Source organism: Equus przewalskii, chromosome 1 (assembly GCF_037783145.1).
Source record: "Equus przewalskii isolate Varuska chromosome 1, EquPr2, whole genome shotgun sequence".
NCBI classification, from domain to species: domain Eukaryota; kingdom Metazoa; phylum Chordata; class Mammalia; order Perissodactyla; family Equidae; genus Equus; species Equus przewalskii.
Window position 1 is genome coordinate 170,353,494 of NC_091831.1, and position 26,002 is coordinate 170,379,495.

A 26,002-nucleotide genomic window follows, 5' to 3' on the forward strand; every position below is an offset into this window, starting at 1 on the left:
GCCGCTGAATCGGCCCTGGTGCTTGATCAAGTGCTCGCGTCAACAGATCTGGTCAACAGATGACTGAAGGAATAAATGCCTTTGTCATCCAAATCTGTAATGGCTGCATGGAGAGCCGACCACCCATTGCCTCCTGTATTTCCTGAAGAACGGCTGTCACTATAAAGTACTGTGACTTGGCATACACAGAGCTAATCATCCCTGAGGAGCTCCCCCCCTTCACAGTGGCCACCAGCATGTTGATGAATTGCCTCTGTTAGGAAGTGGTATATTTATTCCAATGATTCTGCCACAGACCACAAAGTTTTATTGGCATTGCCCTCAGAGCCTAAGGATAATCCACATGTAAGAGGATTTGGGAAAAAGCTGCCAGCTGAGAGTTAAACTCCCAAAACTAACACAGAATCATCACTTTCCAAAATTTGCATCTACGTTAAATTGTTAAAATTTCAGATTTCCAGTCATGTGGAGAGTCTGGTTTGGGAGGTTGGTGTGCGTTTGAATATGTGTGTCTAACAGGCTCCCTCGGTAATTATCAGTTTGGGAAACACTAACATAATGGATTGGATTAATGTAGGTAGAAATGGGTTATACAGGAGACTTAGGAATCACAGAATTAAGCTCATTAGGGTGTATCTTTAAAACTAGAGTAGAACTAAAGAAAACCAAACCTAATTATTTACACCGAGAATTATTTAAAAAATAAATTAAAAAACCTGTGCTGACACGAGATTATGTGTCAGACTGAAGCCTAAAAACATAAATCAGAAAAATATGTATTATTAAAATGAAAGAATGAATGAATACACAGACCAGCCAAAGCAAAATTTCAGCTCCCCTTTGATAAGAGAATTTCGGAAAAGTTCTGGCCATGGCAGGTGCTAGAATTCAGTATACAGCTGACCAGGATGACAGATTTAAAATATAAAACTCATCCGAATGCAGGTGTTTCAACATGGATTACTTTTAAAAAGGCTTATTAGTTTTAAGTCACACTATGTGGCACTGATTATAACTAAGTGTGTGACTTTGGGCAAGCTGCTTACCTCTGTGGGCGTGTTTCCTGCCTATAAAAATGAGGTTAGATGGTTTCTGAGTCCAGGCAATCTATAAGCTCATATAGGCCTCAAATTCTTTGGTTCTATGACATCACCATCTCTCACCTAAGGCACACACAGGGATCCCTGTTGCTGACATTGACCTGGAATCTCATGGCCTCACTTCTAGTCCTTCTCAAAGACAAGCACTGTGACCCAACCTGAGGCTTCAGGCAGGGGAGGCAAGCTGCCGCAGAACACTCCGGCTCCTCTAAGATCCTTGCCTGGCCTCTGAAGGGGTTTCAGGTCTGGGTTCCAGTGATATGCCTTGCTTCCAAATTATTCCTTTCTTTCCAATGGGCATTGTCCTTTAACTGCTGGTCAAGCAACGTGTCACTTAGCCAAGACCCCAAGGTCAAAGGTGAATATGATTTTCTATCATCTTTCAAGGATTTCTGTTCACCAATAGTTATCCAGGCAAAGACACTTGTCATTAAGAGTCCCTAAAACAATGTTTCTATAAAAATGTGTCAAAAAAGTAATAAGAGAGAAAGAGAATTGTGTCCTTTAAAAAAGTAGATAGAGATAGGGACAAAGAGAGACAAAAAGATCTTTATAGGTTAGGGAGGTTAGAATTATGTATATATTAATCTAATACACAAAGAACTCTGAAAAACTGAGGAATAAATGACAAAAAATCTGATAGCAAAAGATACAAACAGAAAATTTACAGAAAAGACATAAAGCAATTCATAAACATGTAGAAATCTGTTCAACTTCAAAATAATGATAGAAATACAAATTAAACAATACTGAAATACCTTTTTTTCCAAGTTGTCAAAACTCAAAAACCTTGACAAAATGTTTTGCCGGCAAGGCCATGGGGAAGCAGTAACTCATACATTCCTGGTTTGCTGTTAGCGCCGTTGGGTGGATTCCAACTCCTAGGACCCCGTATCCAGCAGAGCGAAACCCTGTGCAGTCTTTGTGCACCATCTTCTCACCTTCCACCGCCACATCACACAGTGCTCTGCTGCTTAAATAGGGGTTTCATGGCCAATTATTTCAGAAGAGCATGGCCAGATCCTTTTTCCTAGTCTGTCTTAGTCTAGAAGCTCTGCTGAAACCTGTCCACCATGGGTGACCCTGCTGGTAATTGAAATCCTGGTGGCATAGCTTTCAGCATCAAACCCACATGTAGCCATCACAGTATGACAACTGACAGACAGGTGGTGTGGTTCCCTGAGCGGGAAACGAAGCTGGGCCACGGCAGTGAGAGCACTGAATCTTTTTTTTTTTTTTTTTTTTGAGGAAGATTAGCCCTGAGCTAACATCTGCTGCCAATCCTCCTCTTTTTGCTGAGGAAGGCTGGCCCTGAGCTCAGATCTGCACCCATCTTCCTCTACTTCATATGCGGGACGCCTACCACAGCATGGCTTGCCATGCCGTGCCATGTCCGCACCCGGGATCTGAACTGGCGAACCCCAAGCCGCCGAAGCAGAACGTGTGCACTTAACCACTGCGCCACCAGGCCAGCCCCAGAACACTGAATCTTAACCACTAGACCACCAGGACTGGCTATATTCCTGGTAGAAAGGCACAATGGTACAATTCTTATAGAGGGAAATTTGATAATATCTAACTAAACTACATATATGTTTAACTTCTGACCCAGCAAACTCACTTTTATGACTTTACCTTAAAACTATATCTCTACCATTGGAAAAGATATATCAGCAAACGTATTCATAGTAGCAATATTTGTAATTCCAAAATTTTGGCAGGAAACCCAAATTCTCATCCATAGGAGAGTAGTTGAATGAACGGTGGCACCTCCATTCAATGGAGTCTGCATCCCTGTAAAGAAGAATGAGGAAGACCTCCATGAAATGAGATGGAGTGAGTTACAGAATATAGAGGTAGGTGAAAAAGTGAAGTGCAAAGAATATAGACAGTATGCTACCTTTTGTGTAAGAAAATAAAGGTGAAATAAGAAAATCTACATGTATCTACTTATTTTGCAAAAAAAACACAGCAAGAGTAATCAAGAAATGAATGAGTTTGTTTATCCACAGGACAGGGGTAAAAACAAGGTATAAAAGATAAAGGGAAGAGTGAGAGTTCTTGGAATACATTTTTTAGGTATCATTTTGGCTTTTGGAAGTGTGTCGCTGTTTTATTTACTCAAAAACATGAAGTTAAACCAACAAGAATGGAGGTGGATGAGAAATCTAAAATGGAATATGAACAGAAACAAAATAAAAACCTTACTATATTTCAAATAAGCAATATAAATACACTGAAGAAAAATAAATCCAAATAACTTTTGAACATAATACTTTGTTTCTATAACCTTGATCTAATGACAAAAAGAATAACAAACAAATATTGAACTCTACTTTAGTATATTCCTTTTTCTCAGTAGTATGGATATATAACTCCGAAATTCTGTGTTGAAGAATTAAGCAAATGAATAAATATTTTGATGACCTTGGGCACCAGGTTTCTTGATTTTGGAGAAGAAATACAAATATGGAGGGGGTATGCTAGGAACAATCCTGTGTTGTTAGATTGAAATCAGATATAGTAGGAATTTATAGTTTTCAATATATATAATATAGAAATAGATGTATGTGTTTCTTAGCTCTTGGTAAAAGAGCCTAGAAGCTTTGATACTCAACAACATCCAAATCTTGGTTTCTAAATACCATTCCCCACTGAAAGGAACCGGGAGTCCCTGGAGAAATGGCTGATCACAGGGCTGAGGCAGAGAAAACACAAGATGAATCTAAACTATCTTGTGTCAGAAAGTAAACAAGTGCTCAGAAAAGATGAGGACGTGTCAAAAGAACATAAGGACCAGCTTAAAGGTGCTTCTGCTGGTCAAATCTGAGACAATTCAAGCATCAAAATCAATAATTGTAGTAATGACTAATAACTCATTGAACAAAAATAAGAATCCATTAGTCCATGCTGATAATTAATGATGCCAGTAAGTGCTCCCTTACAACAGAATGCCAACTAACAAATGCAGAAAAAATGGAATTAGAAAATCAACATTTTGCAACCATCATAGTAATAATCGATTCAGGTAAGAATCATTAAGAATAACAAAAGTAGTAGATAAAAGCTGTGTGAGAAACAGTTTATTTACATAATCTCAAAACATCGCACCACTAATTATTCGTTAATTACCAAGGGAAAAGTAGTAACTTTGCAGTAGAGAAATCTGGCAGACACCACCTTAAACAAGTGATCCAAGTTAACATCATCGATAGTGGGTCACGCTGACCTCAAGAGTTTCCTCACAGAGTGCACTGCGAAGGACACGGTATCACTTACGTAGGATTCCTGCCCAAAAGGCATAACCTGAATCTAATCATGAGGGAACATCAGACAAACTCAAACTGAGGGTTATTCTGGGAACTATATGGCCTGTACGCTTCAAGAAAATGTCAATGACATAAAAGGCAGAGGAAGCTGAAGAATCATTCCAGATTATGCAAACTAAAAAGCCATATAAGTAAATGTAATCTTCGATCCTATATTGGATTTTGGGCTAGAAAAGCAAAATTGCTAAACAGGACACAAGATGAAATTTGAATAAGGGTATAGATTAGATGAGAGCATTGTGTCGATTTCAAAATCCCCTGATTTGATAATTGAACTGTGGTTTTGTAACTGAATATCCTTATTCTAAGGAAATATGCATGGAAATATACACTGAAGTACAGAGGTATGAATAATCTCAAGTAATTCAGAGAATGATAGAGCAAATAGGATAAAATGTTAACCATTGGTGAGTCTGTAAAGGGTGTATGGAGGATTTTTTATACTATTCCTACAATTATTCTGTAAGTTTGAAATTATTTCAAAATAAAAAGTTTTTAAAAAGTAAGAAAGAAAAATCCCCCCGATATCCCCCTGCCCAACATCCGAAACTGCCAGGTATTCTTTCTGGCTTTTGTGTGGAACTTGACAGTTACTGATTGGGTCACAGGAAAGCCCTGAAACCCAAAGGCAACCTCAGGCAAGAACCCGTCATTAAGAATTCTAGTCTCCTACCTGAAACCCTCAGGCCTCTGTCCAGGAGGTCACCAGTTGGCCCACTAACGTGTGATCCTCACAGAAGGGAAGCGAGAGTGTTGAATGGCCAACTCATAGCCATGACCCCAAACTATTCATGAATTTGCTCTATTACAAAAGACAGCAGGTAAAGTAATTTTTTAAAAAGACAATCCCAAGAGTCTTCTGTGCACTGGCCAAGCTTGTGTTCTAGTTAGAAATCTTAGGGGGCTTACATGAAGTTCCCCATAGAGTACAGACTGGATTACAGAGGCAGAACTAGGCTTGTGTCCCTGTGTTGTAACTTAATAGCAACTTAGTTTTCTAAGCCTCAGTTTCCTCACCTGTCAAATGGACATAATTGTGCCTACATCATACAACTGTGGAAAAGATGAAATAAAATTTTATATATATATATATATATATATACATGTGTATTGCACCTAAATTATGTTCAATATGTATTTTTTTCTTTTCCTTTCCCACAAATGACAAGAATGTGCCTGATAGTATAAATATCTTTAGGAGTGTGGCCAATATTCAAATATGGAAAGTAAATTTAAAAAAATTCCAAATGAATGAGTGGTAAACAGATTAGTTAACTCTAATCAAGAAGTAAACTAGTCAGAGCTGGAGGCTCAAATCAGAAGAAAGAATTGGATAATGGTCTAATTTGAAACCAGGAGGTCAGCTATGAAAATAACCCCATTTGAAAACAACAAAGGAGTCTTTTGTTATCACCGTGACTATGAAAAAGGTGCTCAGCATCTCCTCAGTGCACAGTCGGGGCCCTGGGCTTTCAGACCTTACAACCATAGCCGAGCCAAAACTCTTGGCCAAAAACAGCCCCAACTTGCTTGAGATGGTAAAAGCTATCTGTCAACTCTGGAATGTTCAGAATTAAATATAGAGATGAGGAAATAAACCAAACCATGCTATGAATAATTTGATCATATATTTAGGAGTAATCCGTGTCTATTTTAAGAATTTGGAATGTTAAAGAGATTTTAGGAAATTTGATATATTTGGCCTTTGATTCTAATTTAAAATGTATAATTGAGTAATTTATTTTAGACAGATTTTCAGTTGAATGATAAAGAGAATTATGCAAAATTTTTAAACAAAATCGGCATGCATATGATTAACTTGATTTGGACCACATTCATTAGTTTAATTAGATTTATTAGAGTGGGAAGGCATTGGTAGGTCAGTTAGGCAATAGAAGTGCTTTACAAGATCAGATATATTCAATTTATAAATGCAGTCTAAAATGTTCCAGGGAATTTTATAAATTAAGATGTGAAAAGATTGTTTCAGGGAATTTGGTCAGTTCAGCTAGTCAATCAAACTGTAATCAGATAACTCACCAGATTTTTTATATTTATTTATAAAATAAGAATTGTAATTCGAACTTGAGAGCTTAAAGAAAACTAGATTGATTTTTACTTTTTAACTTTTCTAAATTGAATATTAAGTTTAAACTCTCAAGGTTTAAATTGTATTTTGTATCCACAAAAACATATAGCACAGATACTAAATAATTCACCTTGACAGTACCAATTTTTAGGTCAATGACCACTTAGATTTCTACTGTATTTTGTTTCCTAGGAGTGCCAGATACAGAAAATGGAATTTACTCAATTTTGAATTAAATATTTTGAAACTATTTTAAACCTCAGGAGATGAAAAAATGAACAGGAGGAAAAAAAATCCATGAAAGGATCATAATGATGATGAGGATAGCACAAACTTATTTTGTTTTTGTGTTTAGTGAGTAGCCGGCACGGCTCTAAATGTTTTACAGATACTACTCATTAAAACCTCCTAAAACCCCACGAAATATTAGAGGTATAAGAACAGCATAGGAGAAAAAAGAAACTGCTGTGCGGGTCACCACAATCTAGGAAAAATTCTTATCTTGGCATGTCAATGTCTTCTAAACAACCAAATGTTGAGGAAAGACTGCAGATTATTTAGAAGTGAGAGTCGATGCAACTTATTGGAAATCAGACGTTAAGGAAAAGGGGGTGTCTTCTCCCAGGTCCTCAAAAAGCAAAGCCTAGGCCAGAGTTAAGGTCATTACAATTTATTTGGTAGATGGAATCCCAAGGAAGTGAGAGAGAGGAAAAAGTGAAGCGGTCAAGGACAGGTGTGCCATAACGCCCTGTGTTGCATTGCCACCTTGGCTCCTGTTCATGACAGGAAGCAGAGAGACAGTGGGTCACTTGGGAGGTGTGTCTATTCAGCACACAAGACTCCTTAGAAGGGCTACAAAGAGCAAACATCACCTGAAGTAATCCATAAAAGAGAGAAAGGAGAGGGGCTTTATCTCACAAGTTACTGCCTATCTTCCATCTACCAAGACAAAGAACCCTAAGGAAGGAGTGAGTGGAGTGGTAGAAGGTGGTGAGAGTTACACTTGGAATATGTTTAATTGGCTCTTATGAGATGCCCAGATGGAAATCTCCAATAGGCAGATGAATGTGGTTGGAGTCTGGAGCTCAAGAGAGAGAAAGCCAGGTTATCAAAGGCTGGAGAGTGGGCACACAGTGTGTGCTAGGCTGGGCCTTTCAGAACCTCCCACTAGGAATGAAGCACTCGTCCTCCTGGCTGCCAGGACTGTTGCCGGTTGGTGGCTCATGGCCATATCCCTCTTTAAGAATTACCCTTTATCAAAGGAAGCTGCCTTGTCCAAGTTTATGCACTTGCCCCGTGCATCCAATGACTGCTTGACATGAGGTTGCAAATACCTGTCCCCTTTGCCTCAATGCAAATCATCTCTGAAAGGCCATCCAAGCTCTCGGGTTCCCTAGAATTGGGTGATGCCACTGTTGCATCTACACTGCTACTCTTCCCTCTGCCAGTCCTGCTGCGATGAGAATGAGGGAGAAGGAGAGGATGGATGTGAATGCAGGTAAAGTTATTTTCAGTGTAAAGAAGGTTAGGTCACTCGCTGAGAGTAAGATGTACTGGAGACAGGGGAGCTGGAAGCCTGAAGACAGTAGAGACATTAGAAATAGGCACTGGGGACAACGGCAGGGAGAGTCACCTGGCAGAATGCCACAGAATTGCTGAGCAGTGATGAGGGACAGGTTGAGAATGAGGTCACCAGGAATTTATAGTGGCAATCATCATAGTACTAAACATGGTATGTTATAATTATTCACAGACCTCTCTCAGCACAAGCTGAGAGCCTGACAAGCTGGAGGATCCAGGAAATGTTGACTGAATGAATGAACCCAGTTTCAGTGAGCCCTCCAGTTAAAGGGCCACATCTCCTCCACCATCACAGTTTCATCAACTAAAACTATATGACAGCTATCTTGGGTCTATCTCTCTCACATTTTCAGTCTAAAGAAATGTTGAGGTGGAAAATGCACCTTTCTCTGCTTTTGTACAAGTTTATTGCATGTTATATATCTATGCTTTGTAATGGCTGTATGCATTTAGTAATTTTCCAAAGATCACTGGGCAGGGCAGAGCTTGAGCTAACTCGGATCACCTGACTCCCATTCCACATACTGTGCTATGAGACGTGCTGTGAAAAACTGTCAAGGCATTCTAGATGATTCAATATTTATATTATAGACTATCTATAATATAATATAATATCTATATTTATAGACTGCCAATATTTCCTCCCTCCCTCCCTCCTTCCCTTTCTCCCTCTTTCCCTCCCTCCATCTTGCCTTCCTGAGCATGGTGGGCCTCTTGGAATCGTTTCCAACCTCCCTACTAGGCTGTCCCCCAGCTTCATTATGTTCAGCCCTCATTTGCACATGCTCTTGACACCTGGTGTTTGGTGGCAGAAATGGCTGATAAAATTCCACACTGATTAATTTCGTGTTTAATCTAACTGATACCTCTGTAGCCTTTGCAAATAACCTTTTTGAACAAAAACTGCAAAGGCTCATTCCAAACCCGATCAAAGAGGTATGCATGACTCACGGCCACTAAATAAACATTGATGCCTGATGGCAGTAATATGGCTATTTATATTCAGAGCCTGATTTAACCAGTGGCATTCCTGTAATAAGATAATAAGCATGAGCTGTTTACTAGAAAAAAAGGAGAGTCTGTGGTGCTGGTGTTCAATAAAATCTCTTAACAGGCAAATGAGTCTCTGAAATTGGTTGGCAAATACACCCAGAATGAGATGTGCTAATTAGTTGCTGTTACTGATTTTCTAAAATAAAGAGTTTAAACTTAAATTAGCTCTGAAATTTAGTACAATAAAAAATACTGAATATATAATATCATGTTGAGAGTCTTATAGATTATGCCTAATACATGGCCAGCAATACAATTAAGAAAAAAGGACTCTGCACCTAAATCATTAGATTTTAAACAGAGACTGTCGATGAAGAGGTTTTGTATGTGGAGAATTATAAGCATAGATATTTGAATCTCAGGTTCAAATTTTTTTGTATTTGGAGAATACTTATAGGTGATCTTCTTGGCTAAACTGGTAGAGATCCATTACTGTCAGCACTTTAATTTTAAAATAGAAAGAGCAAAAGAATGCAAGAATTATCTTAATAGAATCAGCATACCCTTTAAAAATAGATTAACCCATTCAAAACCAAGATCCCAGAGGTCCTAGGTAAGCAGGTAGGAGACAGTTGTCTGGATTCAGAAATAAATGATGAAAGCGTCAAGCTTGTGAAGCCTCTCCCAACACCTTCCAGCGCTTTCTCCTCCCCTGACGTAAGAGCAGCAGGTGCATTGTGCTTGCTTCCTTTCTCCTTCTGCTACCCTCCACACAGCCCCTCCCAGCTGCTACACACGTCTTCGCACCTCCACCGACACTGCTTCCTTCGCCCAGTTGGAAGGGACTGCCTCTCTGGGCACTTGCAACCTTAAATAGTGAGATGATCTCAGGGGACATCCAAATATTTTTTTTTTAAAAAAGCAAATATTGCATATAAAAAGATATGGCCAAGTCATGAGAGGATTCATGTTGTGTCTCTGTCATTTTTTTTAAAAAACAGGTTTGAATTCAAGAACCTGTTGTCTAAATTTAGCTGTTTGACATGTTTGTTTTCCCACAGCAAATGGTCATTCTTCTTTTCAAGCCAGCTAGATGGGTAAATGTCAGTGCTGTAGCCCCAAAGTAGTAAGGTTCCTAACAATAGCAAAGAATTTATTCATTCATTTGGGTTCTATTTATCTATAGCTAAACAGACCAAGTTTGATTTTTCATTTGTTTTAATTAAGATGTTCAGTCTTTATCAGAGTCTTTAGTCACCAGGGGTAATTGATCATGTACATCTTGGTTTCCATCTCACAGTGCAGCCCCCAGCTCAGGTAGCAACCTTTTCTGCTATCACTGAGATCTAGGATTGTGGGGAACACTCTCACATAGCCTAGCAAAGAACTGAAATTATAAACAGAACCCTGAGTCATGAACATATGGTCTTCCCTATATTTGTCAATAGTATTAATTAAGGTTCTCTTGAAACCAACTCTGGCTAGCTTAAGACAAGGGGCAACTTACTTGAAAGGATGTTAGTACTCTTACAAAATATAAGGAAGACTTGGACAGCCATGCCTCAGAAGTGCAAGAACCACAGCAGTTCCAGAGACATAAAAACAAGAGTTTCTGGGCTTATTCTGCTATTTTTGCAGCTCAACAACTAATATCTCCTGGTTCCTTTGTTTCTTTTTTTAAGATTCCATATTCTTAGACAAGAAAATCTGGTTGGTCCAGTTTGGCTCAAACAAATGACCTAAACACATCAGTTATGACTAACAGAAGAGGGGGTCGGGGCACGTGGTATGGACGTGGCTTCTGTGGTGGTCCCCAGAGACTGGAGGATGGTTGTCAGCTGGGGAACAAACCCAAGGGGCCGTAAACCAGTGCTCCTCTAAGTGCCAGTCCCCAAAACAATTTGATGCCAGTCCAGGAGCGGGTAAGGAGCACGCACCAGAATGTAAATCAACACACTGGTTACTTTTGAGAAAGTCTCACTATTTAAAAAAATGTCAGCCAGCCTAAAGAGTGTGCTTAGTGTCAAAGTGGGTTTACATTCTGGGTCAGTACTTCTTACCTCCTGGGGGACCAGGAGCAAACAGTTTGCTGACGGGCAACTGCCTGTGGACCACCCCTTGAGTAGCAGTCTCTTCTCTTCAGCCCTGTCCGATTTTATAGGACTGGTACCAGAGGAATCGAGAACGTAGACTTTGAAGTCATCTGGGTTTTAGTTCCTGCTGTGCTTCATAGCTGAATGAAAAAGAGATGTTATTGGTTTATGAAACAGGAAAGTATAATAGTGAGGGAGGTACCACATACATCTGAATCTGGGGCTCAAATGAAGAAAGAGAAGCCTTCTCTTTCCCAGCAATCAGAATTGGATTACGTGGCATATAAAGACTCTAACTGGCCCTACTTAGGTCATGCTCCCAACCCTCAGCCCAATCACTGTCAAAAAAGACATTAAGTTTCATGATGGGCCAGGCTTGGGTCATGTGCTTGGGAGTAGGCAGGACGCTATGACTAACGGATTGACAGGCCTGTCAAATAAACCCTTTCTGTCTTGTTCTGTCATATCTCTGGTGCCTAGCACATAACAGGTGCCCCCCAAATTAGGTAAATCAGTGATTAGGGAAGGGGTAGTATGCAGCCTCTCCAGTCAAAAGAGCGGACAGACAAAAGCAATACAATGCCACGATAAATGCCTACATCACTTGGTTGTTGAGATTAAATAAGAATGTGATGCACATGGGACAGGGCCTGGCACATAGTGGCACTTTCTCTGCGATTTAGATCAGGTCAATATGGGAGCCCATATTTTCTGTGCAGTGACTTGCACATAGCAGGTACCCAGGTTTTTTGATTGACTGAGTAAGCTAATAAGTGAACTCATGAATGACAACGAGCAATCTGGATCTCATATCTTCCTTTGGAAAATAGTCTTCATCCTATTGCAATTTTGATTTTGTCTAAAGTTTTTCTATGAACAACCAGACAAGAATCGTACAATCAACAGAGCAAGAGTAAATGGGCACTAAATTACAACTGGGGCATTTTAGTTAAAGACCTATGTTAGGAAAACATTATGGAGTCTGGAAAACAAATTTTCTTTGATGAAACTTACAGAAAACAGGCTGGTTTTTATTACTATTCTTCCTAGTGGAAGAAAAGGGACAGATGACTTTTAAGAGTCCTTGCCCATTGACTGGCAGCTTTTGAATGTCACATTCCGGTCCAAGGGAGGACAAAGGAAGGGGGACAGGAGCAGGAGACACAATGTCAGAATGTTTGGCCTGGAAGTGTCCACAGAGCTCACCTAGTCTAACCCCCTCTTTTTGCTGAAGAGGGAACTGGGGCCTGAGGAGATGAAGTGGCTTGTCTAAGGGTCACAGCTGGTAAGAGGCAGAGCTGAGTCCAAATCTTTTTAGTCATGACCAGTATTTGTCCTCCACACCACACCACAGGCAGTGATGACTCACCGTGCACCATTAATGCCCCTGTCACCACTGTAAGGTGGACAGGGCAGCATGTGAGGAATCATAATGCCTCAGTGAGAAACTAGGAAAGACCCTTGTGGGGTGAAGGGTCAAAGGGTGGGGGGTAGCATGACCCAAAAGACAATCTGACTCCACTTTTGGTCACAACCCCCGTGTATTGCTAACCCACACCTTCCCACCTGCCACATGAAGAAAATCCAAAACATGTACAATATATTTTTTTAAATGTTACATGTGTCAAGCAATTTAAGCAAATAACAAATTAGGCTATTTTATGAACACTTCATTTTTTAAAATAAAATTCAGGACGCTTGAATCCGACAGAGGATATTTGAGCCTCTTTGAGTAGGAAAAACATACATTCAGGTGCTGAAATGTTAACTGTGTGGGTTTCTCAGGAGAACAGGCAGCTTATTTGCAACTGGGACAAATCTAGGACATGTGCTCACTTCGAGGGTCTGGGTATCAGTCGTGGGGCAGACTACTAGTTACCCACCGATAGCAGTTCCGCCCTTCCTTCCTGGCAGAGCTCCTCTATTGCCGGGAGTGAAGGATTCCCAGCTTAAATTTTTTTTATGATTTACGTGAGATGCAAGTAAAAGTCATTGAGGCTTTCTAGAAGCCCCTTTAAAGGGACTGACTCAGCTGGCAGGCCCGTTCTGTCCTCCCTCTTTCTACATCTTCCAGATGCTGATCAGATGACTGAAGCTCCAGAAACCATACTTTAAACATGGGATGAGGATCTGTCCTGGGGATCGTGGAATGGCGAGCAGCAAAGAGCTTGGGTCCCCAAAACCTCCTGGGCCCACCACAGCAGGCCTGCACTGCCCACTTCTGGATGTCTTATTAGATAGAGGAAAATAAAGCCCTGTCATACTTAAACCAATTTTCAGATCAGCCAAGTTCTGTTCCTGACTGATGCGAACTCATGGTACAGGCTTGGCAAAGTAAGTTCTTTAGCCCCTTCGTGCCTGTTTCTTCCTCCTTAAAATTGAGTAAGAGTACTAGCCACCATGAAAGAACACAGAATACAGTGTTTTAAAATTCCGTTGACTGAAGCCTTAGAAATTTTTTGGAGGAAGTTCAAAGGAGTGAGGGGGGTGAACACATGGGTATCTGAACTCCACAATCGATCAACAGAACAGTTTCTCTTCTATTTAATTTTTATATTGAGTTTCCAAGTAGGATTTCATTTGGATGGAAAAAAAAGAATTTAATGGCTAAAATAATTTGAAAATCTCTGGCCTAGATAAACGCTTAGTCCTTCATATGTGAGAAGGACACCGGGGCATACCACTGCTCCTGAGATGAAATTTTTCCAACATTGCCAATGGATCTGATGATGCTGGTTGGAGCCTTCTTGGGACCAATATCCTACACTTGTAGACCGGCCTAAGGGAGCAGTCTGGGGCCTCCAAGCAGTGTAGGCCACCCCGATCCACACAGGAATAAAACCACTCAGCCCCTCTGCCTTCACACCGTGGTCTAACCCCCTGAAGAATAACTAATGAGTCTGAGGTGTTACATAGAGAAGGGAGGAATCTGAGGAACCCTGTCCATTAGGAAGGTGTCTCATCCATCCGTGGTTCCCATGGCCCTGACCTCTCTGACCCGTCAGACTCCCTGGACTGACTTACCCAAGGGTTCAGCAGCCTTTCACATGAGAGAAAGTCCCCATCTGAGATTAAAAAAAAGAAAGAAAAAAAAACGTCCTGGGACTTTTACAAAACCTTGACTTCTAATCATCTATCTCTTAGCAGAACATCTCACCTGGGCTCTGAGGGATGAGCTAAACCACAAAGATCTTGGGACCTTGGAAATTAGCCATTGTCTGGCTGAACCCCAATGCCTTTGCATCCACAGGTATAGCCTCAAATCCCAAGAAAATGATACAACCAGGGCCCTTTCATTATACAAGCCTCCCCTGCATGCAAGGCCACCTCAGATAAGAAACAGCTGAGGGCTGAGGCTGGTGCCCTGGAGCAATCCCAGACCCTGACTCCAAATTCTCTTTCCTAACCAACTTGATCTCAACTTTGGCTTGCCAATCACGCTGCAGCTTGTTCAGCTCAAGTCCTTGGCTCTGTTTCTATGAGCGTGACCACTGTCTGTCTGTTCCTCTCACTTTGTTGGGGTCACGTCCCATTGCTGAGCCCCAAATCCCTTGTGAGCCCTTGCCTTTAACCCCTGCTCACTCTGCAGGCTATCTCCAACCTACATATGTGCCCGTTCTGACCACTCCTAGCTGCCAAATTCCAGACTCTTCTGGGGATAGTCAGACTGTCTGCCTTTTTTGTTTTTTATGTTCTCAAACATCTCTACACAAACAGCTCATTCAAATAGATCATGAAAGTAGACTATATTCTGTTTGCATTGCATGTTACCTCTTTCCTTTTCAACTCTGCTCTCCCACCCAATGTGGCTTCTGCAAATACATCCTTCTGAGTGAGTTTTTATATAATGGGAGAAATAAAAGAGGAAAAGTGACACTAAAAATAAGGGGAAGGTGTCTAGAGAGTAATTATGAAGAGAAGATGGAAGGTCTCTGATTCCTATCAGATTCAGGGAGGTTGATGGGAGTACTAGATATTGTTTCTCAGCCCTCAGCATCTATTTCTGCCTCTTTCTATGCTCCCCTTTGGATCATAGGGGCTGAAAGTCTTAAAACCATATTTTCCCAACTCCCTTTCTGCTGGGGTTTTAGATGAGATTTATCTTCTGCCAATAAAATGTGCTCAAGTGCTATCTGGCCATGCAAAAGGGAAGTGGAGGGCATTCTTTCTGGGGCAGTGGTGACTGATGAGCATGCGCCCTCAAACATGAGCTTTTGCAGTGGCCAGACTCCATGTTACACTGTCTGATGACCTGCCTCATGGGTTTTGGGCAGCTATCAGGCTGGCAGCAGTTTCCTGCCCTCTGGGTAATAGTAGAAAGCAGATGGAAGGGAGAAAGAAGTCTTCTTGGATTAAGTAAGGTGGATTGAGCCACGCCCCTTAGCTGGAAGAGCTCCAGCTTCTTACCCCCGCATCCTCTCCCCTGCAAAATAGGGTCAAATAACGGAGACACTGTTCCTTATAAATGCTCTTCAAAATGTGATACTATTGGAATGACTACTGCTCACAGGATACAAGACTGGTTCAATGTTCAAAAAATCAATCAATGTAATCTACCATATTAATAAACTAAAGAGGGAACATCACATGATTGCAGAAAATCACACGTAGCAGAAAAAGCATTTGATAATATTCCACACCCATTCATGATTAAAAAAAAAAAAAAAAACCTCTCAGAAAACTAAGAATAGCAGAAAACTTGACAAGAACATCTACAAAAAAACCTATGGCTACCTTTATTTAATCCTAAAAGACTGAATGCTCTTCCCCTAAGATCAGGGACACGGTAAGCATGTCTGCAAGGACGTCTTCTCTCATCACTGCTATTCAACCATGATCTAGCCAGCTCAATAAGGCAAGAAAAGGAAATAAAAGGCATACAGACAAGAAAGGAAGAACTAAAACTGTCCTTCTTTGCAGACTTAGATTTTCCACATGGAAATCCCAAGGAATCTTAAAAAACATTCCTTGAAACTAGTAAGTGAGTTCAGCAAGGTCGCTGATACAAGATCAACATACAAAAATCAATTGTAACAATAGAAAAATTAATTGCATTTCTATATTCTAACAGTGAATACATGGAGACAAATGAAAAATACAATATCATTTATAATCACTCAAAAACATACAGCAATGGAGTGACTGCTGTTCACAGGTCTCTCGGCTGCTAGAGAGCCCCGTCCCGTGATAAGATGCCTCTCCACCCTGACTCTAGTGAAGAGGTCAGGAAACCTTGAGTAAGGTTGGAGGTATTAATTTTGGGCAGTTAATTACATTCTTTCAGCATCCGTCTCCCTGCAGTTTTCACTGGGCAAATCCTTCAGGAGGACATCCCCATTAGCTATTCATTTTCCTTTCGCACTGACTGGAGAATGAAGTGACTGTTGGCTGTGTCACACAACTCGTCGAAATTCACCCCTGGGTGCAGTGATCCTCAAATAATTACCAAATGTAGTTCAGGTAACTGAATTAGTGAATTACATTGGCTCCTTTGAGATGAAAGACTCTTTAGGAATGTGAAATACTTTGGCTCTTTGTTATTAATAACCTGAACAATGAAAGGACCCAAAGTAGTATTCAATATGCTCCAGGAATGGGATGACTAAAATTAAAGAATACAATTGATTTTCATTTTTCATACTTTTCATTTTCTATCCCTTTCATTTCAATAGTCAGGACTGAGCCTGAGAAGTCGTCAAATCCCCTCTGATGTTAATAAGGCATCAATGATAGAGAAAAATTCAGCCGAAGTATGGCAAGTAGGTGGATTTCCTCCTTTCTATGATTTGTTGCCATTTCCTCTCCCCTGCCCTATGACAAAACTTGACAGGAGAAAATCTTGTACCTTCACCTGCTTCATTTTCTCCTGCCTTAGTCTAATTTTCCAAAATTAAGTGTGTCAACTACTCTTCTACCTTTCAGACAAACAATTGCTCCCTTTCATGGTGCTCACGAGAGAAATGTAGGATGCCCTCTGCTTAGTGCTCTGCCCTGGGTGTGAAGAAGACAGAAGCAGAGAGGTGAATCCCTGGCAGACAGCCTGACCTTAAGGCAGGAGGGATAGGAGTGGTGGGAGGGGGTTAAGGGGTGGCAAATCAAGGCCCAGTCTACCTGAGGTTGGTGGAGGGCTGAAGATGTTGGTGGAGATTCTAGGCCCTACTCATGCTGGATATGAGTGTGCTGCATTTATGGAATCCAATTTACAGTTCCTCATTTTTCGTTTTCATTTTTAAAGCATTGAGGGTTTTCTCTTTCTCTCTTTTAAAATATCTTTTGAAGTGCAATTTATTTATTTTGCAATTGGAATAGGTAATACATTCACATAGTCCATAATTCAAAAGGCACACAACTGTATACAGTGAAGTCTCCCTCCACCCACCCACATGCTCCAGCCACCCAGTTGCCCCTCCAGAGGCATCAGTGTCAAGGACTTCCTACTTTCCCTTGCAGAAATATATAAACAAATTTGTATAAAGTACACCCCACCATCTTTTGTTTACACAAACGGCAACTCACTGTTCTGTTCTGTATCTTTCTTTTCTCACCATATATTTTAGAGATCATTCCACATTAGTACACAAAGAGCTCCTGAATTGTTTTTAATGATGAATAGTAATCCATTATATTAACATGTCATCATTTGTCTAACCACTCTCCTATTGATGATCATGTGCATTATTTCCAATTTTTTGATACTACAAACAATGCTGCAATGATTAACCTTGTTCAATAAGTAATTTCCACATGTAGGAGTACGGCTGTAATTTAATAGAATTTCTGCGGTTAGACTTACTATAAATAATTCCTATTAATAGAATTGCTGAATCAAACATTATGTATATTTGTAATTTTGATAGATATTGCCAAATTGCCAATGTACATCACCTGACACAATATCCTTTGCCCATTTTTCTGTTGCATTATTGGTCTTTCTCTTATTGATTGTGTAGCAATGAGTTGCAAGTATGTTTCCCAATTTGTCTATTGACTTTTGACTCAGCTGTGGTTGTTTTTGCACACAGACATTTTTTAAAACACAGACGAATTTTTCAATCTTATATTTGATTACTGCTGTAATTTGCTCATATTTTAAAAGGTTTCTTCAGTCATAAGTTACTATAGGAAAATCTTTCACGATTTTTTTTCATATTTTTATGGTTTCACCTTTTTATATTTAAAATGTGTAACCCATCTGGAATTTATTTAGTGGTGTGAGGTATGGTTTCAACTTTAATTATTTATTTATTGTTAAAGCTGGCTACCCTGTTGTCCAAACATCATTGATAAACAAATCTAATTTTCCCCAGTGATTCGAAATGAGAACTTTCTTTATCATACACTAAATCCCTTTATGCATTTGGGTCTACTTCTTGATTTTCTATTCTGTTTCATTTCTCTATTCACGTGCCAGTGGCACCCTGTTTTATTTTTTAAAAACTTAATTAAAATTAGTTATACCTCAATTTCTAAAACTTTATTTATGTATCTCCCCACAGCGACTTTTCCTTTTGGTCACTGATTCAATAGAAACAAGGTTTCCTGTCTGTGTCTTATGTTTTGTTTACTTCCCCTCAGATAGCCCATGACCAGATTTTTCTTAATCTTCTAGGAAAAGAAATTTAGCCTGTATCTTCTGAGTGGAATAGTCAAATAAATGAAGTAACCTCGGGCTTATAAGGAAATACCATAGGAATACCATATTTCACTTTTCCAAATCCTAGTGCATAATGGGTTCACAAGGAACATGATCTTTTCTTTCTAAGGCTATCACTTTAACATAAAGTTATAGTTAATGAATGTTTACTATCTGGCAAGTTGTCTCAGGTAGGATGCTTTGGGCTTCAGGTCGTAGAAACAGTAATGCCTTTCACAATAAGGAAATGCATGAATTTGGCTAACTGTAATTCTTAAGGGGCAGGGGTTGGGTAGGCAGATTCCATAGCCCGGCCATATCCTTACAGATCCAGTCTTTTACCCTTTTTCTGTTCTGCCATCCACAGCATCAACTCCTTTCTCAGGCTGATGGCAAGATGGCTTCAGTATTTCCAGTTATCCTTTCCAGACATGACAACACCCTGAGGAAGAAGAGACAGCATCTCTTCTTGTTTTCTTTCTTAGGAGCAAGGAAATATTTCTCAGAAGACTCCCATGTATCATTGGCCAGAATTGGGTAACATGCTCATTCCAAGTCAATCACTGACAACAGGAATGTGATTGCCTTTAGACCAATCAGACCTACCTCTGGGCTGGGGAAGGGTGAGTTTCCCCTAAGGCGCATGGCTGCTTGGAAGAGGGTGGATACCTGCACAAAACCTGGATCCTAGTAGTGACAGAAGTGAGTAATGGATACTGCTAATGAGTCTGCCCCATTCCTCTCTCTTTCTCTCTTCTGACTGGTTTCCTTTACTAGACAACCAGCAGTGTCCCCCTCACATACACTTAGTGTTTGGTAATGTATTAACTGCAAACTCATTTATCCAATAAACACTTAGTGAGCTCATTCTATATGCCCAATACTATGTGAGGAACTGAGGACTGGAAGAAAGAAAGACAGGGATCCTGATCTGAATGATTTAGTGAGAGAGGCAGAAAAATAAGGAATTCCACAGCATAGTGATAGGTGCTATGTACATGATTAAAGGTTGCTATGGGAGTTCCAAAGAATGAGCAACTTCATGGGGAACTTCATGGTAGACCAAACAGGGAATATTCAGCTGGGCTTTGAAAAATCAGTAGGTAATCAAGGAAGAAAGACATCCAGGAAGGGGAGATAGCTTGTATGAAGGAACAAGAGGGCACTGGCACGGCATACTCCGCTTACTATTCGTGTTCAGGATGTCAAGCTACTGGGTGAACATGATGGTGAGGCCCCCTGGGGAGGCTTTGGTTGCAACCTCAGTTTATACTGTTTAAGAGACATCACCAGTGGAAACCATCCCTAAGAAGTTCTAACAGTGGCTAAAGCTAATCATAGAATTCAGACACAAACAACAGATTATTAACCAACTTTTTGAAGTCAAAGACCACCTCTCAGAGACCCCTAAATCCTTCCATCACTTCACAATAAAGCTTTTTGAAAAAGATATCCACACTAACAATCTTCTCACCTCCATTCAATCCTCAATCTCAACCCAGTGATGTGAACAATATGGTGGTTGCTCCTGCTAAAGTCACCAGTGGCTTCAATAATTGTAAGACACAAAATAGAATAAAACCACCAATAACAGTGAAAAGATTCTCCCACATTCTACCTTCCAACCACACTGAACTATTTAAAATTCACTAATTACACTGATTAATATGTTTAGAGACCCATGGCACTGAAAGTATTTCTTTCTTCCACTTCAACATGAAATTAAAATTAAAAACATCCTAAATCATAATTTTTTTCCATGAGGACTTCATTTTTCTTTTTTTGAAATATGAAATTCTTTAAAAAAACAAAAAATCTCTCTCTCTCTTAGTACGCCTGCTTTGTGGCTTATCTAAACACATCTGTGATCCACCAGTTGAGTAGTCCAGCAAGAAACACATTTGTACCTTGTTCATAGTGTGTTGAATAGTGTCCCCAATAAAGTTATAGCCACCCAGAACCTCAGAATGTGATCTTGTTTGGAATAAGAGCCTTTGCAGGTGTAATTAAGGCAAAGATCTCAAGATGAGATCATCCTGGATCAGGGTGGGGTCTAGATCCAGCGTTGAGTATTCCTATGAGAGACAGAAACAGAATTATAGAGACTACACGGGAGAGTACCACGTGAAGACGGAAGCAGAGATTGGAGCAAGGCATCTACAAACCAAGGAATGCCAAGAACTACTGACGACCACGCAAAGCCAGGAGACCTCAGAGCCTCCCGAAGGAACCAACCTTCCTGACACCTTGATTTCGGACTTCCGGCCTCCAGAACTGTGAAAAAATACATTTCTGTTGTTTTAAGTCACCTACTTTGTAGTAATTTGTCACAGCAGCCCTAGGAAATGAATACATTGTTCTATAACATTTTGAATTAAAATCAGGGAACTTCCGATTGTAAGAAAAAGAAACTCACTCCAGTTAGCTCAGGAAATGAGAAATTTATTTTAAAGAACTACAGTCTCACAGGACACAAAGACAAGGAACTAAGCCTCCTGCTTTTGGAGCTGGAAACCAGGGCTGGGAAGGGAAGTGACTCTTCATCTCTAAGAGTCATCTAAACTCCCTCCTACTGCTCTCTCTGTGAGTCACCCTGCCCCTCTCTCGTCCTCATCTCCTGTCTGGCTTCCTTTGCTTCATACACTCTCTGGATGTGCACAGCTCATCAAGGTGACTTCAGCCCCAAGTCTCTGTAAACTTTAAGCTCACTCCCCACATCTAACTGACTGTCTTTCAGCACCCCAATTACAAATTTTCAGGTGAGAAACTGGGTTGGCTCAGCTTAGAGTTACCCAAGAGCTGGACCCCAGGCCAGCCAGTGGACGCCCATCTTTGGCGCAGTTATAGCACATGAGAGGTGGAGTCTGTGGTATGGAGCACTGCCCTGTCCACTGGCTATGGCCAGAACTCTCCCTGCAGGGGCCACAGGAGTGTGGGCAAAGCTTCACCCCTCTGATGCAATCTGGTCATTTTTCTGCTCCTTGGATAGATTGTGAACCCCTCGAGGGCAAGAAATTCAGGTTGTGTTGTCTTGTTCATGGTAGACTTCTCCAAGGTATATAGGTCTCAGTGCCTGACACACGGTAGATATTCAAGATAAGTTTGTTAAATAAAAAGGAATTAGTTGAGCTTTATAGAATTGTATCTATTCAGTAGACTAAGGAAAAGAAAAATGTTTAGACCACCTGCTCTGTTCTTTCTTGACAAAGGGGTGATTTTAAAACTGACTCACTTCCCTTAGCTCATTCTTGAAGATAGCAAAGAGCTTACTTCTACATATTTGATAAAAATAGCACTCACAGGGGCTGGCCCCGTGGCCGAGTGGTTAAGTTCGCACACTCCGCTGCAGGCGGCCCAGTGTTTCGTTGGTTCGAATCCTGGGCGCGGACATGGCACTGCTCATCAGACCACGCTGAGGCAGCGTCCCACATGCCACAACTAGAAGAACCCACAACGAAGAATACACAACTATGTACCGGGGGGGCTTTGGGGAGAAAAAGGAAAAAATAAAATCTTTAAAAAAAAAAAAATAGCACTCACAAATCCACACAACCTCACCATGGGCCATGATCCTTTATCAGGTAAACAGTTCCCTGATCCCTCTCTATTGGTGTCCAAACCCCCTAACCTTTTGCCTGCATATGATCCTCTGAAACAGAGAGCCCAGGCAAAGAGGCTGTTTGGGCCATCCTTTGCCTCCAGTTATGGATTTCCTTTTCCTCCTTTTTTAAAAAAGCAGATTCTTTCTTCCCCAGAGAAGATCTTATTTTGACAAAAACAACCTGCTGGAAGGTTCTTTCAGGAGCTTGATTAGCTTTCTAGAAACTTCCCTTGCTTTAGCTATAGCTAGTTTGTTGAGACTATTTCCTAATAGCTTCTCACTTTGGCCTAACCTTCCCTGAGTACACAGTGCTGTGCCAGGGCCTGCTGGAGAAAGAATTAAAAAGGACTAACCTACGTCATCACAGAGCTCCCAGAGTGTGGGGGACCTTGCTGGGCCAATGCTCAGAGAGGACCCAGGAATCATCAGTGCCTCACCTCCATGAGATTTGCAGACCAAAAGGGTCATGGCCCTAGAAACCATACTTCTCAGTCTGGTGGGGAAAAGATGGCCATTATTGTACTAATCAGATGGACAGACTTAGCCCTGAGCAGGAAGAGAGAGACAGAAAATTCCTAAAACCATTCTGTTTCTTCCAAGACAAGCAGCCCTCATCTGAAGGCCCCCCAAATGATCATTAAAGCCACCTCAAGGGAGAAATATTAGAAAGGAAGCAGGTGTAGGGGTCACTTTATACCCTGCAAGGCGTGGACATCACAGTTCCTTCCATGACGAATTGGAAGTGCAGAAACCTAAGTAAAATCATTTCTGTCCCCGAACTATAACTGTTTCTAAGTTTAAATGTCAATCACCTCTTCTCTTCCTTGTACGTACCAGCAAAAGGCCCTGAGTGCTGTCAAAGGGCTGTGTAAATGGTGGACCCCCATGCAAGGGCAAGGCATTATTGCAACCCACACTCATGCTTGCATAGTCACACACACATACACACACAGCATATACACACATATGCACTTGTCCAGAGAGATAAATGGCCCAATTGCCCAGCAACCAATGCCTAGTGCTATGCTGGCTGGATTTCCAGAGAACCAAAGTCCTTGCCCAGTATTAGTAATGTGCTCACTTCCTCCACTATTTACATCCTCGGGTCACCAGGGAATGGCTGAGACTGAGATCCCCTGCATGGGGACAAAGGATAATTGCCAGGGTCCCCATCAGATAATCAATAACTGTGAATGAGTGGACCATATGAATGAATGGGGCCACTGGGCAATTGGACCAGCATTAGGACAGAGTGAAAACATTTTGTTTTAGAGTCTTGGACATCTACAGAAAAGGCCTGAGGCAGAGGTAACCCAGATGGAACACAGGACCTCTCCTCCCTGGAAAATTACCCTTCCACCCCTTTCCCAACTCTCCCCTCACCCTAGTGAAAGCTCCCAGCCAGCCCAGACAGTGTCCCACCCACTCCAACTCACTTCCCATTCATTCATTCGCTCACTCATTCAACAAACATTTACAGATACTTACTGTGTGTCAGTCACTGTGTCTGGCCGTGGAGAAACAGGAATGCTAGACACAGCCGGCTTGCCAGACCCTGCTGGGGAAAGGGTGGGAGCTGGCCCTCTGCTCCTCTCATTCCAGGCATGCTCCACACAGGCCATCTCTTCAGAGAGCCATGGTTTTTCCATTTCTTCTCTCTGAGGCTTCACCCTAGTGCAGGAGCAGTGACAGAAAATTTCTGTCCTTTCCCTCTCATTGTAGGACTTTTTTAAACAGCAGCAGTAGCAGCAGCCTTGGCCTCCAAGAAGCCTGTGGCTTAGGCTATTATTTACATGTATTTGCATTTCCTTGATACCCACGGATGGGGAAAGGGTAAGGAAGGGAGTTTTGCCAGCGAATGAAAATGCGCCCTGGACCAATCCTCAAAGCGCTATTGCAATTGACAATTTATAGTCAAGAAGCAACTTGTTTAGCTAAAATTCAGGTAATTTCTATCACTTCCACTCTGGCTCTTCTTGCCCTGCAAACTCACAGCTCCTGAGCCGACCTGTGCAACTGTTCAAGCCAGTTGTGGGCGAGCTGTGTTTTGTCTTGGTCTTACATGCACTGGAAATCTTCTTTCTCCTCTTAATTCTTCAGGTTTTGGTCATTTTCAGAGAGCTCTGTGGGCACCCTCTGGTGGCTGACGGAAAATTTTACCTGCAAAAATTGCAGTTTAACAGGGATGGCTTTATCTTGCAGTCAGGCCCTATGGTTGGATGTTGGAAACTGCAAGTTTCCTTGCTGTCCTTCGTACCACCTTTATCACCACACGATACCTGAAGTTGAGCCTGGAATAATAGCTTTGCCCTCTCGGGAGGAATGGTTCCTTATGGAAGGGGCAGAGCTGAGGAACAGGGCCTGACTTGCAGGTTGCAGTATTTCCAGGTCAGCCTGGGTGAGGAGGATGAGAGCAGCCCTTCTTTGGACTCTCAGAGGACTCACCCTTGAAGGAAAACCACCTGCATTCCCGGAGCAGGCCAGGCTCCCTGAATGGCTTTCTTCCCAAAATTCCCACTCCTCCGCCAGCCCAAGGGGCAACCATTCCTGAGAGTCTTCCTGGTCTTTGGAGAAGGGTGGGAATAGGGAGGGAGGACGGAAGGAGCAGAGGCGGGAAGGAGAGCTATCTACCTGAGGCTGAGCCCCCAGGCCCTAAAATCAGAGGATCTGATGAGCAGAACTGCTCTGTCGACACAATAAATACCACCACCTGAATTTCCTTAGATCTTTCTCCAAAGGATTTTATTAGTCTTGGGATACTCCCCAGAGTCGGTTAATGTGCCATCATTTTGCAAAAAGAAGCCCCAGGAGGTTAAGTACTAATGTGACTTCACCCAGCCCGTCAGCGTGGGCCAACAAGAGTTTTGTCTCCTGCCGGTAGCACTCTGGAATATTTACCTGCGGCTGCTGTGTCTCAGCCACACCCCGCCCCTGCATCTGTCCATCGGAGCTAGCCATGCTCTGACAGGCAAATCATGACAAGGTATTGTAGGGAAAGATCTTAAGGACGGGTACACTGGAGGCACAGGAAGTAGCAATATCACAAGTGGGTTCCAGAAGCTGGAAAGAGAACCAGGTTGCTCAGATTCCAGACTCCATTGTCTTAGGCCTAAGGCATATCATTTACCTGGAAACAAAGAGGCATTGTCTACGAGGGGCAGCCTTTTTTATTGCTACCATTTTTCATTTGCTTTCTTTCACAACCAGGCCCCAGGGCAGAAGGGAAGTTCAGCTCCCAGTAAGCCATCCGTCACCCGACACTGGCTGTGGCAGCCCCATTCTGCCCAGGTGGGTGTGAGAGTGCCACTGGGGGGAATGATGTCTTTGGTGGGCAGCCCAGAAGCTAAGATATGACTGGAGCAGAGCAAAAAATGCTCTCCCACCTCCCCTTAAACCAGGGCAGTCTTCCAAAGCTTCCACTGACCAGATTTTGCAAAATTCCTGCTGGACATTGGCTCTGAAACCCAGGGAGCGGCCTCCTTTCCTCCTAGAGGCAGACCTGAATGGACTCCTCCCTCTCAGCACACTGCTCCAGGGATCCCCTCCAGGCGCTAGCAAGGTAACAGGAGTCCTGATTCCGCCC

General features: G+C 41.7%; 1 long non-coding RNA gene across 2 annotated transcripts in view; it reads right to left on the minus strand.

The window, feature by feature from the left end:
* Positions 1-24,203, minus strand: part of LOC139084711 (uncharacterized) — a 56,140-nt gene extending 31,937 nt beyond the window's left edge. For both annotated transcript variants that reach the window (XR_011542353.1, XR_011542354.1), the window contains exon 1: positions 23,908-24,203. This is a non-coding gene — a long non-coding RNA (uncharacterized lncRNA). The remainder of the gene's footprint in view (positions 1-23,907) is intronic.
* Between the last annotated feature and the right edge of the window lie 1,799 nt (positions 24,204-26,002).